At 40.7% G+C, this 15,239-nt stretch overlaps 1 protein-coding gene across 13 annotated transcripts in view; it reads left to right on the forward strand.

Moving 5' to 3' along the window:
- The window catches only part of LCOR (ligand dependent nuclear receptor corepressor), a 72,821-nt gene that overhangs the window by 48,288 nt on the left and 9,294 nt on the right, over positions 1–15,239 (forward strand). The window contains exon 1 of one of the 13 annotated variants that reach the window (XM_035133595.3): positions 12,165–12,258. The exons of the other annotated variants lie outside the window; for them this stretch is intronic. The gene's annotated coding sequence lies outside the window, so the exon portion shown is untranslated. Of the gene's footprint in view, positions 1–12,164; positions 12,259–15,239 lie in introns of those variants that run through there. 13 annotated transcript variants of the gene reach the window in all.

The following is a 15,239-nucleotide window of genomic DNA, read 5'->3' on the forward strand; positions in this document are numbered from 1 at the left end:
CTGACAGATGCCTTTGGTGCAGCTTTGAGTAGTATTTGGGAGCATCTTTCCTGTTAGGAAAAAATGGAACCAGTATTTATCCATTAGCATGCTTAATTTTCTGCTGAACAGAAGTTTGCATGGCCAAAATCCTCAACTGACCATAGTTTGATGTGGAAAGATGTGGTTTGCTGCTGTCTTTGTAAGAGAAGCCTTGTTTTCTCCTGTTTTCCAGTAAATGGATGCTCATGTAATTTGTGCAAGACATAGGGCTTAGGCCTTGTTTTCCCTGTCACTTTTGAGAACATTTTAAGGGGACAAAGCCAAGTGTAATGCTCCAGAAATGGTGAAGTCTTTGGGAGGAAGAACTGGACATTTTAATCACATGTGTGTTAGATCCAGAACCAAAATTTGGTGGAAATATTGTGTATCTGTTGATGGTGTCATGTACACCTGGATGACAGAATGAAACTGTGAACAGTATTTGTGGCAGCCTCTGTTTATACAGACCAGGTATCATGAAGGATAGGTTCTCCCTCTACTCCCAGCCTAGAAGACTAATGTTAGAATGTGTTTGTGTAACGTTTAAAATCAAGTTCACTATTGTACTGGAATTTAGATGTTGCTTGGTAACCTTTTGCTACAGCAGGTTATACAGATGAGTAAGGCTTAGTGTTGTAGGGGTACAAGTGTGGAGTTAATTATTGTGCAGTTCTGTGGAGCGAGCCCAGTGTGTAGAAAATGTATCAGTTTTTACTTGGATCTGTAAAATATAAAAGCTCTTTCCTGGCGATCTGATACACTATTACCTCTGTCAGCCATTCTAGAACCTCATTTTCTGTGCCCCAGGCCTTTTTGTTTTCACTACACCTCTAAAGAATGGAAGTTGTAGGGTTTGGACTGTTGCCCTTACTTTATATATAGATATATATATATATATATAACCTCCAAACTCCTGAGTTTATTAAAATAATTGAAAGATAACTCCTCCAGGGGCACTAAGATCCTCCTCTTGCATTAGCCAAATGCCCCAAGAATATGTCCTTGCTTCTGTATGGCCCTAGTACTGCTCCATACTGCCCGCTGCTCTGCCTCCAAAGGAAAGGCCTAGTCTGAATGTTTTCTTAAATATTTTCTAATGCAAATCTGGAATAATTTTTAATTATCCTTTAAGAATGAGATGTACCTTATAAACATGGTAGCAGTGCAGGTCTGCTTTGTTTCCTGTGGCTTACCCCAAAGCTTATTGACAAATGATGGGGCAGTTTGAACTATGACCTCAGATGACACCATGATTGCTCATAAACTGTCAGGAATTATTTATGCTTTTAAAAAAAATTCCCCCATGAAAACCTCCACACATTGGCTGTATTTGTGATCCCATTGACATCATGCTATTGATGTCTCATGGTAAGCTCCTTAGCAAGCCAAAAAAGGAAAGGGGGGTCAAATTTCATTGTGGTGTTGACAGGGAAAAGCAGATTCCACCCTCCGTGTATAATAAATTTAGGATTAAATCTTCCTAAAGTCTCTGAGTGTCTCAGAGGTGATAAAGAGGATAAAGGCATGGCACCTGAGTGGGTTGGGGAAGCATTCCTAGCATTCCCCTTTCTTATCCAAAAGCACTTTGCTAGAACTCTAAAACAGAAACCTTTAAAAGTCTAGCTTTCAGCCCCACAGTGGGATGGTTCACATATTAGCCAAGGCTGCTTGAAGGACTTGGGCAGTCTTGAAAAGATAAACTTGACATAAAAATATTTTTTCCATATGTTTTCAGGCAAAAAAAGAGGTGCTTCTAGGAAGTTATAGGGTGTCCATTCTTTTTTGGATCAGGCATCTTTTGCTTTTCTCCCTTGTAGTTTCAGAAATGTAATTTAAAAAATCAACTTCCCTGCTGTCTGCAAATACACATTCTGCAGTTGGCTTTTATAACACATGGGTGTCTAATGGCTTTCATAATTGAATTTTAAAACACTGTGATTTAGCACCATTTTAACAAGTCTAGTCTCCTCCTAAATTCACATGCTCTCTCTTTCCCTCTACTCTTTCCACAGAAGGAGCTCGGAAACATTTGCTTTTGGTTTTAGGTATATTTCATTCAAGCTAGGGTTTGTGGTTCAACACAGACTGGTTAGTTTAAAAATAAGCCACTTTCAAACCACGAGTTAAGCAGGTGGCTTCGTGAAGTTAGCCAAAGTTAGTGTTAGATAACAACCTCCAGTTTGGATGAAGCGGCCCACCCCACTTAACTTAAACCAAACCAAAGCTTTCAAATTCTTCCCTGCTGTGCAGCAAGAATGAGGAGAGGAAATACATGAGCCCAGCAGGAGGCAAGGCTCATTCGCATAATATGAAACCATCGTTTTACATTATGCCCAAATGTGGCCATTATATCTGTGCTCCATCAAACAAAATTTCCGAGTTGTGTAGTAAGTGAACAGTTTGGTAAATTGTCATGATATATACCAGGGTTGGCCAAATTGGTTTATGAAGCATATGCAACTACTGGGCAGTTCAAGATTGTGAACAGAAAATCACTGATGGAGAATTTGGTTTATTAGAGATAGAGATTTTCTGTTCACTCCTTCCATCAAAAGCTTGCAGCTTCACATTAGATCCAAAGGAGACAAAGAAGAATGCAGTGGTAGATATTTGGGCCTCTGACATCATGGGTTGGTAGGCAGAAGGAAGGAGCTGCAGACTGACCAGGGACTGGAAGTGATCTAGGGCTTGGAAGAGAGGGAAGGATTTGGAGATGTGCATGTTTTGGCCCTTTAGCCTTATGGAGTTCTCAAACGTAGAACTTGGCAACCTCCTTGGAAATACACCATAGAATATCTAGTCATAAATTGAAATTTTGCAAGTGAGCAAGCTTTTGTTAAAGTCTAAAATTATGCAGATATAATTAAATTGGATGTAACAAGTATTGTAATGTTACTTTTTGCAAATTTGTGGACAAATCTATGTAGGCACCTAAAATCATCCACAGATGCACTCAAAATGCCAGGGAAAGAAAAACTCAAGTTGTCAGCCACTGCAGCATCTTTCTGACAGAGTTTGTATAAGTCAGTAATATTTTCAAGCCTGCAAAATTACCTCTAGGTAGGTAATGGCCTGAAAACATTCATTATAAAATTCTCAGATTATTAACCTGATTGCACAATCCATTTTTATTAATACAAAGGTTTTTTTTTTAAAAAAAAATCCTTAGAAGATTAGATGTTCCATCTGTTTATACAATAAATACATTGCTTCTTTGGTCGCTAGTTTATAAAAAACTGACTTAACTATTTCCTCTCCCACTCTAAAATTGTGGACATACCACTTCAGCCTCTAATGTACCTCACATTTGGTGCTACACTCATCAGACCTTTACAGACTTGATAGAAAGATAGATAGACCATTAAAGCACTTGTCTGACCTGTTTTGTTTTGTTTTTAAGACAGAAAAGGGACCTTTCAGCACTTTTACTGTTACAACTAGAGTCTTAATTTATCTGGTCTTCAGAGTCTAAGGTACTGTAAAAGTTTCAGTCCAGGAATTTTATAATGTTCAGGCAGCTTCTGGGTGTACACGCATGATATTTTAATTAAACATTTCAGTAGACCATTTCAGGGCTTTAAGGTTTGGGATCTAAATGGGGGAGGCTAGGTAAAGTTTCCCAAATGAAGAATAGTTTTAGACCATTGTGTAGTGCTCAGTTTGAAAGTATATCACTAGGAAAATGGGTAGGGATTCTCTCTCCCTTTTGTCTTCAGGGAATGAGCAGTATTTAGAATCTTTGGCTGAAATTCAAGCCTTTTTACCATGTAAATTTTTAATATAAATTCACTGACATGCTTTTTACATCAGAGGACTGAAAATGGATCTTAATGTTTAAGTTGTCGAATGGTATATTTCTTAAATGAAGGGGGAAATTTAAAAAAACTAACTAGATTAGCATACCAGCATTAGTAATCTTAAGGGATTTTAGTATGTAATAGGAAAGTCTTTGATTAAAAATCTAATCTTGAATTGCTAGTCTGTAACTAGGTGCATTCTACATTAGCAGGTGAAACTTCTTTACTTGTTGAGAGAGGGTAGATGGCGGCTGTCATATGCCCTAGCATCAGAAAAACAGATTACAGACTGCAGCCTCTTGGAGTCCCATTGGGTGGTTATATCCATGGGATTTTTGCTTACAGCAGCTTACTGCTGCTTAAACATGTATAAATATGTTTTGAGTGTTTGCTCATAACTCTTTCTAACCTCCACTTGTTAAATTGTCAAATGTTGGTATTTTATCAGTCCGCAGTGTAAGTTATAAACTAACGTGCTTAGGATTCCAGCTTGTACACACACTGTTTGAAAACCCTCAGGGACAGTTTACACACTACCCTCACTCAATTCAGGTACTTGTACACTATTCTTAAACCTAGCAGTGACTTGTATTTTGTTTTTGCTTTTCTTTTGATGTGCTAATAGCACATCCTTGATGAATGTCAACTTAAACTCAGTTCAGGTATCCAGGTATAACTCAGCCAAACGGATTTTAAAGCTGCATATTACTCTCCAGCACGCAGTGCCTCAGACACGTAGTGGCATTCTGTATATTCAGTTATTACTACTGAGCAAGATCGCATGGGGGTTCCTGATAATTATGTATTGTAAGAAATTTCTATATATAGTATGTGTATTATGTTATATACATATATATTATATATGTAATCTTAAACGTATATATTTAAAAATGCCACTACCAAGCCAGCACAGCTAATGTCAAATACATTCCTGGCTGTCCCTGTAAATGGAACAGGGGCAGCTTCTCAGTATGGCTGTGGTTTCTCCTTCATCCCAGGTACTTCTAAACTTGAGCCCTGGCCCTTGGGTGTCTGACCTCTACATTCTAGTTATGCAATGTCTCTAGGAATTCTGTGCACTGGCCACTGTGATGGAAGCCAATGGGCCAGATGGGCTTGAGTTTATTAGTAACCCTTCTGCCAAAGTTGGTGTTTTATGGCAAGAGTGTAAACCTTTCAAATAATCAGCAGCAGCACATAGATTGTGGGAGCACATGATCGCGCCTACCTTTATGCTCCATGTCGGGCGTGTCACCTCTTGTGCCGTGCACTAATTGTGAGTGTGTTGGCATTTCACGCCTGTAGTGGTGGGTCTGTTTGCTGAGCACTAAACAGTGCATGTGTGTAACACATTAAAATAAAGCCTGCTGCTCGCACCAGCATTAATTTCACTGTAGCTGTGCGTCAGCAATGCCTCTGCTTTATTATTTGATGCTTTACACCTTAGAAAGTTCTATTTATGTAGAGTATGGAAAAATGGCATTTTTCACAGACCTCTAAAAGTACAAGTGTCATGGAAAAATAAAGCAGGAACCCCCTTTTTAATCTATGGACCTCATTTCAATATACTGTTTACAGTTTGACGGAATTGTATAATTTAATATTTCTCTTGTACTGTAGTTTGTATTTATTTACAGATTTTTTTGTACTGTGTGATTTGAACTTTTTTGTTCCTTGCTATGATCAACATTTTATGTAGTAGAGCACTTATGATCACAAATTAAGGTTTTGGTTTGATTGCACTACATTTAATTTTTAATGCAGTTCTGATTTTTTGACTGGACTAAATAAGCTGTGTCTTAATGTATGTGATAAGTACTTATAAATTTTTAATTCACGTGGTCCACCTTTTTTTTTTTTTTGCATTGTATGTCAAAAGCGCTGATTCTCTCGTTGTGCATGTGTAAGGGTTTAACAGCCCTGTTGTATTCTTTGGCCATGTCATTTTGAAAACACATTCCCAGCTGTAACGTGTATGGTAGTTTTCACTGGATGCTAGACTTTTCAGAACCACTATTCTTCTAATAAATTTTGTTGTGAAAACTTGAATGGTTCAAAGCACTGGTTTCTAAAGTGTCTTTTTAAAATATCTATGGTTCTGTTTCCTTGCGATGCTTTCTTTAAGTGGAGTACCAGGGTGGGTCAATATATTTGTATAAATACACAAACAAAGCTGTGTTTTGTATTTGAGTAGCAGAGCAGATGCTCATGAATGTAAAAATGTACCCTTGTCATGCAGTAACTGCCTCTCAGCCACATTTTCAGTTCCCTCCTTCAACCACCTTTTAATGTTTAGCTGATGTGTAGGTTTATCTAGCAACATAGCACTATCCAATGACATAGCCCGTTATTGTGGTTTTGATTCATCTAAACTGTCATTGTATCACTTTTACTAGTTGAGTTACCTTTTTACATGAATTGATTAAATTGACTTGTTTTATCTTTTTTATTCTTCACTATTTTGAAGCTCCTATAGAGAACTGGGATGCAAGATTTAAAAATAAATTGTACCAAATGAGGAAATGTCATCACAAGGTGTCTTTTACCTTTCACTTCCTTGTGGTTCTTCCAAGTGCTCTTTCAGCGTAGTGAAGTATTATTACTAGACACAGTATGTTTTCATTGTATCCGAGGTATGATAAATCTCAGGCCTGCCACATGGGAGCATGTTCAGAAGAAATTAACACCATATGAAAATAATGTGTGAACTTTTGTTTGCTACATTCTTTCAAAAATGAATATCTGAATGTAACCACAGACACTGTGAAATATTATTGTCAAAAATCGTAATTGCTAACAGCCTTTAATTTATATGGGCAAGACAACCGTCTTGAGCAACACAGTACATACCTGGATAAAAAGTCAATTCCTTTTTCATATGGCTTACGTGTACTGTAGCACAATGCTGCCACTTGGCACTGATTTGAAATCAGTGTTATAGGGCCTTTCTACATAGTCTCGTCTCTCCCCAGTCAGTCAAAGAAGTAGATCTATGGTTTTCAGCTGCTGCTGGATAGAAGGCCATATTAGTGATGCCTGTACTTTTTATAAACAACCTTTCCACCATCCACTCAGGATGATTCATTTACAGCACTTTCCTTCCAATCTCATATTCCTATTAATATGCAGTCTTAACTACCTCAGCTGTGTAGTTTGCTGAGTTCTCAAGTCATTATATATGTGCAAGTTTCTGGGATCCTCCTTTGTCACACACTTTGCATCAGCTACAAACACAACCAAGGGCAAGGCTATGTGGACAGAAAGAGGCTTCATTTTCAACAACTCTCTTTAAATTCTATGGGCCATCGTAAGTGGACTTTTAATTGACTAGTCCATTGTGAGAGGAGGGGAATCGCTTCCTCTGAGAAACAAAGGCTGCAGACCTAAGAGTACTCCCTGAGAGTCAGCCTTGTTAATAATAATAATAAATGTTTCATAAATTTTTATTTATACCCCGCCCTCCCCAGTCAGAACCGGGCTCAGGGTGGCTCACTGTTGAATTCAATAGGACATGGGTGGCACTGTGGTCTAAACCACAGGCTACAGCTTGCCAGTCAGAAGGTCAGCTGTTCAAATCCCCGCGACGGGGTGAGCTCCCATGGCTCTGTCCCTGCTCCTGCCAACCTAGCAGCTCGAAAGCACGTCAAAGTGCAAGTAGATAAATGGGTACCGCTCTGGTTTCTCTCCAGATCGTATAAAATTTATCCAGATCGTATAAATTTCTCTCCAGGTCGTATAAATCTTTCGCCTTTTGAATGACAACCTTCCAATCCTTTCAATGCAGCAGCCCTCACGATAGGATTAGCTGGAGACGCTGATGGTAGCAGCCTGAATCTAAACACCTTTACTGGGAAGGAAATCTGACTGAGTTTAGTGGGATTTCACTTCCCAATATGTGTGCTGTTATTAGTGAGTCATGCGTGGGAGCAGTTGCTGCTGCTGGCTGCAGAGCAGGCAGAGTAGCCATTTTCGTTTGTGATTCATATGCCACATAGGCTGAAGATTTGTTAGTATTAACAACCAGCCTGACAGCAGGCCTAGTACTACCTATGCCTGAAATGCTTGTATACGAGCCCAAATAATGTGACTTCGCTAAAAATGCTTATAGCTACTTTTTTCTGCATAACAAGAGTTGTAACTGGCAGCACTTCATTCTGTTCACTGTATTGCTAAGCTCTGTGTTTGCCTGACTCCAGATATTTGATTCAACTAATTGGAAATATTTTAAGACCCCGACAACAGCTCATTTCACTAGCAAAGCTTCCTGTGCTGTGGGTGAGAAGTAGGGGAAGGGCAATACTGTACAGGCAGTGGAAGATTCAGGTGGCTGTTATTTCAGGTAGCAAAAAACAACTTCTCTGCTCCCCCCCCCTTTCCATCTGCTGCAAGGAGCATAATTTGCATCCCATTCATTGCACAGCAGTATAGAAACTATATACTTCTTTCAACATAACATAATACAGGTGGTAAGTCAAGGCTGGATTTGCCTTCCCCACTGCCCTTCAGGTCTCTACACTGTCAACTGAGTGGGGAGGACTCTGCATGATTTTCATGCCATGCTGTTACCTTTGGCTAAGGCACCTTGCTGTGACTTTTCCCTTGAGCCCTTTTATTATAACTGTATTTAATCCTTTTATGCGCGCGCACACACACACACACACACACACAAACAATCCTTTTGAAATAGCATCGTGAGGTTTCAGGCGTGTAAATAAACTTTAACATCAAATATATTCAGCAACGCAACACTAAAAATGGTGCTGATTTCTGAGCCAAGATTTGATTGGTGCATTTTTCTCTAAGAGAATTCAGTCAACTCTAGCATAGTCCCAGTATTAAGGATTTCATTAGCCCCTATTGGCACTGGTTTCAATCTGTGAAAGAAAGCAGAACTCTGTTCTATTTGGTTCTGCTTCAGTCTTGTCTACTGGTACTCTCATGGATGGATGGATTCTTGCACTTCATCTAAGTTCCCAGGGTGGGTTTAAACATTTAAAACGGTTTAAGACAACTTAAAATGACAAAATAAGGTCCATCTTAAGATATACACCTCAAGTGTCAAAAGTCAGAGTAAAGAGGTGGCAGACACACCTCTGTGGGGGAGGAGTACTTAGGGGCCACCGCAGAGAAGGTCCTCTATGGCTGCCACACCACCCATCAGTTACAGCACCTGAGATGGTCTATAGCAGGGGTCAGCAAACGTTTTCAGCAGGGGGGCTGTCCATTGTCCCTCAGACCTTGTGGGGGGGCTGGACTAAATTTTGAAAAAATAAAAAATGATGCAAGAGCACCATGAGCCCCGGTGGCTGTTTACCTGTGTCTTGCGAGCAGCAGGGGCTGGCGGGGGCGGGATGATGAGTGGCGCGCAAAAGGGCTCCGGAGAGGGGCTCTTTAAAATGGCAGCTGCTCGAGCACTGCTGCTGCTGGCACCAACAAAGCCCAGCCCCCTTCTTCCTCTAGGCAGGGAGAAGCCAAGAGAAGGGATGGATCCCTTCCAGTCGGGATTCAGGCCTCATCATGGGACTGAAACTGCCTTGGTCGCACTGGTCTCCGGCGGGCTAGGGACAGTATGCGGATGATACCCAGCTCTACCTCTCTTTCAAATCAGAACCAGTGAAGGCGGTGAAGGTCCTATGTGAGTGCCTGGAGGCGGTTGGAGGATGGTTGGCGGCTAACAGATTGAGGTTGAATCCTGACAAGCAGAAGTACTGTTTGTGGGGGACAGGAGGCGGGCAGGTGTGGAGGATTCACTGGTCCTGAATGGTGACCCAGAAATACACATTTCTTCCATTTTGGATGACACCCGGGGCGAGGCACACTCCCCGCACCCCCTTGCTACGCCACTGCACTGATGGTGCCTTTTGTCTAGTGTGGGTAGCCTTAATCATGAGAGACAACTCTAGGCATTTGTAGGAGCCCTCAACTTTTATTTGTCAAGGGGCACATTTGGAAATCGAATAAACTGATGTAGCCACTATAAAGTACCAGTTTCACACAAGAAAAACCTGGAGATGCTGAGAATCCCCCCTCTCAAAAACACAGACATAACACTATACACCCCAAGAAAATAAAATACAGAAAAAACGCAGTCAGCATTCTCCAAGAAGCTAAAAAACTAAATTAAAAAAAAAACCACCCCAAAACATTAAGAGGGCAGGGGGATTGCGGGGTAAAGTCACGTGCCTGAGAGTGCTGTGTTGCCCACTGTGTTTTGCACTGAGAACCCTAGATTATACCCTTAGCTACTGTATAATTTTATTTATTTGTATTTCTTATCTGCTTTGTTTGCCATTGTTCTAGGCTGGGTTATAACAAATAGTATGAGGCTAGCATATAAATCTATATAAATAACAAATGCTTTACTCACATAACAGCAATTCATTTATGTTATCCATATATTTATCTTCTCTTAAAAACTTCTATTTGCACAGGATACGGGCATCATGTGATGTTTTAAAGATGCTCATCCATTTTCTAATGATTAGTTGACATCCTCACCTGAAGTTTTTAAGCTAAATCTGTGGAATTGATGTGTGAACCTGTGCTAAGCGAGTGAATGGTATCTTCTGTTCATAGAGTGTAGTAAAATCGGGACTTATATAAACCTGTACAGTACTAACCTTTTAATGTAGTAGAAGTGGCCTTGGGTCAGGTAGCCCTCCATAGCTTGTGGCTTTTATTCCTAGCTACAGAGATTGTTCTCAGAGCCCTGGAATTGTTAGATTAGAAGATTTTTTTTTCTGGGTTTGGGTTTCATATTTAAAGCAATTCATCAATTCATAAGTTTGCAAGCTCTTATTTGTGTTTTTATTTTATAAAGGTGGCCGTGGTGGCTGCCACGATGCCCAGCTGTTAAATGAGTGAGTGGTGTTTGTACTAGCAGCAGCAGGAACACCATGCATTCACCCAGAATGGGTGGGGGGGGGGGAGGAAGAAAAGCTCCCCAACGTCCTTGATAATCAGAAAAATTAGCAAGGACCATTGTGAAAAGCCCTTGAAATGAAAGCAGTACGTGGGTTAATGTTTCAGCATGATAAATCTCCCCTGGTTTAAAAGGGATGGACTGAATGATAACGTTTTTCAATTAGCCACAAGAAGGTTGTTAGATGCGTCACAGCTGGTGATTAAAATGTTGTATGGGGGAAAGTGGGTGGGTGGGAAGGAGAGCAGAACGCTCTGGAAAGAAATAAAATGCACAGATCAGGTACCCTTGATATAGGTTGCAGAGGCTTCCTTACCTAACTTGATTGGATTCAGATAGTGAAGAAGGTTGCTTTTTAAAAAAAATGTATAGTACCTCCAAAATTCCATACTCTGAAGAGCTAAAATTCTGCCTTGCTGTTTTTCTGGACTTTTTAAGTAAATTTGTGAATTGGTACAAAAAACTACTTGATTCTCCTTTCTCCCATATAGAGTTTATGAATCCAAAAGACATCACCAAAAACAAAGAAAAGCAAGGCACTTGTAGGTTTGATTGGCTATGTATTTGGCTTTTTGAGAATTGTGTACAAAATCCCCCCTCCTCTTCACAGACCCCTTGATTCATAAACTATTTTTTTCTGGCTCAGCTTTCCCTGTGTGTTCAGAGCAGACTAATTTCTGCCAACCACCCTGCATTTGGGTGACAAATGTCGGGGGGGGGGGGAAGCACGAGGCTTGTTCCAGATTATAGCCAATGCTTTTGTTGTTCTGATTCATAAACTAGCCAGCCTGAAACAACATAGGCAACACAAACTGGCCTTAGTTTTGTTTGTTTGTTGCATTTCCTGCATGAAAAAAACCACAATGATGGGAAATTTTATTCAGTTTGAAGTGGGTCTCCCCCCTTTTTTTCAGAATCATCAGCGAGAGATTCATTCAGGAATAAAAGACATTATTGGTGTTCTGAAAATGCATTTAAGGGTTAAACTAGTGTTTTTTCCCCCCTTCCTCAGCCCATCCAGGTGTGGGTTGCAGTTTTTCTAACTCACCACCTGTGTTTTTTGGGTTGCTATGAGGAGGTCTGGACCACTGTTTATAAGGCGTGTTTCTGCACAGAGGCGATGTGTCACTTCTTCATTGACCTTTTTAAAGCCTCTGCAGCTCAGGCTGAAAACCATGTCCATCTTGTGACAAGCTCTGACTGTTTCATGTTCCTTTGGTTTCTGTTGCCCCCTTAGTCTGAAGGGGAGAGGAAGTTCTGCTCCTGCTGGTGCTGGGACTTCTGCTGCTGATAATCTGTTTTGTGAGTTGGCTGCTGAAAAGCATAAGGGAGAGGGAGAGAACTGTCTCCCTCTTTATGTCTAAAAAAACCCAGGGCTGGGTTTTATAAGTTTATAGCTATGTCTTGTGTTGTTTTTTTTTACAGAGCGCTATAATCGTGGTGCTTAGAGTGATCTGAAAGGAACAGAAACACTTAGCCTTGAACTTTTGTTCTGCTGCTTCTTCTTGTGCCTCTGAGGTACAAAACATGCCTGTAAACTTATCCTCTGTCAAACTGATTTACCAGGGGGCTAAATGGAGATGGAAAGGAAACTTGGGAGGCAGTGGGTGGTTAATTGGAACACACGCACCCCTCTTATTTGGATATACAGCAGCTCAGTTAGATGGGTTGCAAACTGTCTGTTCCGTAGCTGGGGAAGATGCATCCATTTTGGTCATATTAAGGAAGTGGGGGAAAGGGTGTGTGTTCATGTGTTAAGTAGAAGATTTTGGTGGATATACAAATAGGGGCCAAACTGAATGGCCTGAACTTCGAGAACTAAATTTCTCAGGTTAACCCCCCCCCCCAATCCCTACAAATTGAAGATTACTGTTGCTTGCTATTGTAGCTAATCTCTTGCCCCCACCCAAAAATCACCAGCATTGCTCAGAAATTTTAAAATGTTCTTTAGCAGCCTGTGTGCATCCTTCACAAAAAAACAACAAAAAAACAGACTGTATATGCGCATGTGGGGATTTGTGCACACATACTAATTGAGAACAGAACACCAGCCAGTGACAGCTCTGTGCAAATAGACATGTTTCAGCATCCAGCTATGCAAATAGCTGCACTGCAGAGCAAAATCTGAAAAGCATTAATTGTGGCACTGTGACTGTTGCATGGCAACAGTTGTGTTTGAACAAATGACAGCTACTGCCCCTTGATTTCTCTCTCTCGTACTTAGTGACAAACTGGAATAAGAAGCAATGATGGCTGCCCTGGGGAAAGCTGTGGCAGGTGCTATAAGAGCCCCAAAGTCAGGAGGCAGAGAGGTGAAATCTGTTGCGGGTGACCTCTAGGCTCTTAAAATCATGTGCACAACAGAAGTGGAACGGAGCTCCTTGATGAATGGGGGGGGGTGGGGCTTTATAGGGGCTAAGATGTGTCATATCAACTAGGTAAAGTAATAAAAAAAGGATAGCAAAAATAAACCACCCTCAATTTCCAATGAAAGATGTGTTTATATTGGGATTTTTAAAAGTTAGTATTTTAAAAAATGTGCAGGAAAATCTGTGAAAGCTGGAGGCTCTCAAGAGTTTTGGAAAAGTGGATCCTGCAAAGAGTTACTTTATCTGCAAACAAGCATATGCAACAACCACCATTTTGAATGGGAGTTCTTCTGCAGTGTGTGAGCTTAGCTGATCAAGATCCAGACTCGACATCCCTACATGCATCAAGGCTCGCCAGGCAACAGCCATGAGAATCCTTTTGATGATTTAATATTGCTGCAGCTCTGAAGGATGATGCAGCTTCAGTTTCCACACTCACATTTCCCCCACCTGCTGCAGCCAGAGAAACTCTTGTTTTGACACACAGCATCTGGGGGTGGAGGGTGGGTAAGAGGCCCAGGAGGAGAAACAGGAAAAGCCACAGCTGAATCCTGTTTAATGACTGTGGCTCTGCCCAAGAGATGAGAAGGTTCTGCAGGTTGTGAACCCTACCTGTATCCTAATTCTTGCTAAGAAACCTTTTGACTGCAGTGTTTGGACCAGACTCAGTGAAATGTCATGAGTACATCCCTTGTTCATTTTAAAAACTATTAAATGATCTTGAGGTGCTGCTAATAAGGTTGCCAGACTCAATAGAGGACAGGACTTCTGTGCCTTTAATTGCCCTGCTCTCTTTTGAGTCTGGAAACGTTAAAGAGAAACCAGCAGACCCTTTGTTTAATTTCCAAGCAAAGGGTCTGGTCTGCTGGTTTCTCTTTAAGGTTTCCAGACTCAAAAGAGAGGAGGGCAATTAAAGGCACAGAAGTCCTGTCCTCTATTGAGCCTGGCAACCCTAGCTGCTAAACCGTTGCTATTTTCAGTTGGGGTTCAGTCACATACTGCCAGATCAAGGAGCACAAATGTGGTTGATTTGATGCTCTTGTACATCAAATGTGTTTTCCCCAGAACTTGACCTTTTGTGATGAGGAAAGTACTGTGAAAATTGGGGTGGGGTGGGGCGGCGCGGGGTGCAACAATTGCTTGATGTAATATTGTGTAAACTCCCTTCAAACAAATCGGAATGATGTTTGTCTAACCTCCTTGAAACAAATTAGGATGAATGCTCAATAAACAGGTCTAAGAAGTGACCTTAATAAGCACAGTTCACCTTTTATTTGGCCCCTTGAGACTGCATTCCTAAGCATACTTACTTGGAAGCAATTTTCATTAAAATCAGTGTGACCCTCAGTTAAATATGCTGGTGTGTTGGTCCTTTAAATTCCCAGTATTCTTCTAGTTAATTTAACAATCAAAAGAAAGCCCCACAGTGATTGAGCAGAACCCAGGAGAATGCTGTTGAGAAGCCATACTCTATCCAGGATCTTTATAGCCCAGTTTAAGTACTTAAATATGGCTGTTGTCCTGACAACTGCTTGTGCTGGCTGAAGTTGCTGGGAGTTATAGTTCAACAACAGGTACCATGTTGGTTACCTCTACTTTGGACTGTGACAGGGTTTCAGTTAGGCTGAGGTTCTATCATTTTAGCTTACTGAGAATAGCTGTTAAGTTTGCCTGACTTTCTCAAGGATAGTTCAAATAACCGAATGGAAAGCTTGGTTTACATCATTAGTTCGGTCACTTTTTCCATTGATCCTTTCTTCAGTTTCTGTAGAACTGCTTGATTGACATCATAATTGAATGTTGATTTGACATCTCAGTATAATTAGTAAACTAGATTGAAAAAACCTGTTTTCTAGGATGATGTCCTATACATGCATTTGAATATGTATTGGACTGAACAATTATATATTTACTTAAGATACTTCATACCATTCTGATTCAGAGATTGGCAAACACTGTTTATGAATGAGCTGCAAAGGAAGTTTCCATGGATTATGTGGGCTTGCAAAACAGTCAGATATGAGGTTTATGTACCTAACAATTAGAGAATAAGGTTCTACTTCAGGCAATCTGAGCTCTGGTTGTCTCATGCGGCAAACCTGTGTTTGGACTGTACCACTTCAGTAAATG

The sequence above is a fragment of the Zootoca vivipara genome, chromosome 5, assembly GCF_965207765.1.
Source record: "Zootoca vivipara chromosome 5, rZooViv2.hap1.1, whole genome shotgun sequence".
In the NCBI taxonomy this organism is placed as follows: Eukaryota; Metazoa; Chordata; class Lepidosauria; order Squamata; family Lacertidae; genus Zootoca; species Zootoca vivipara.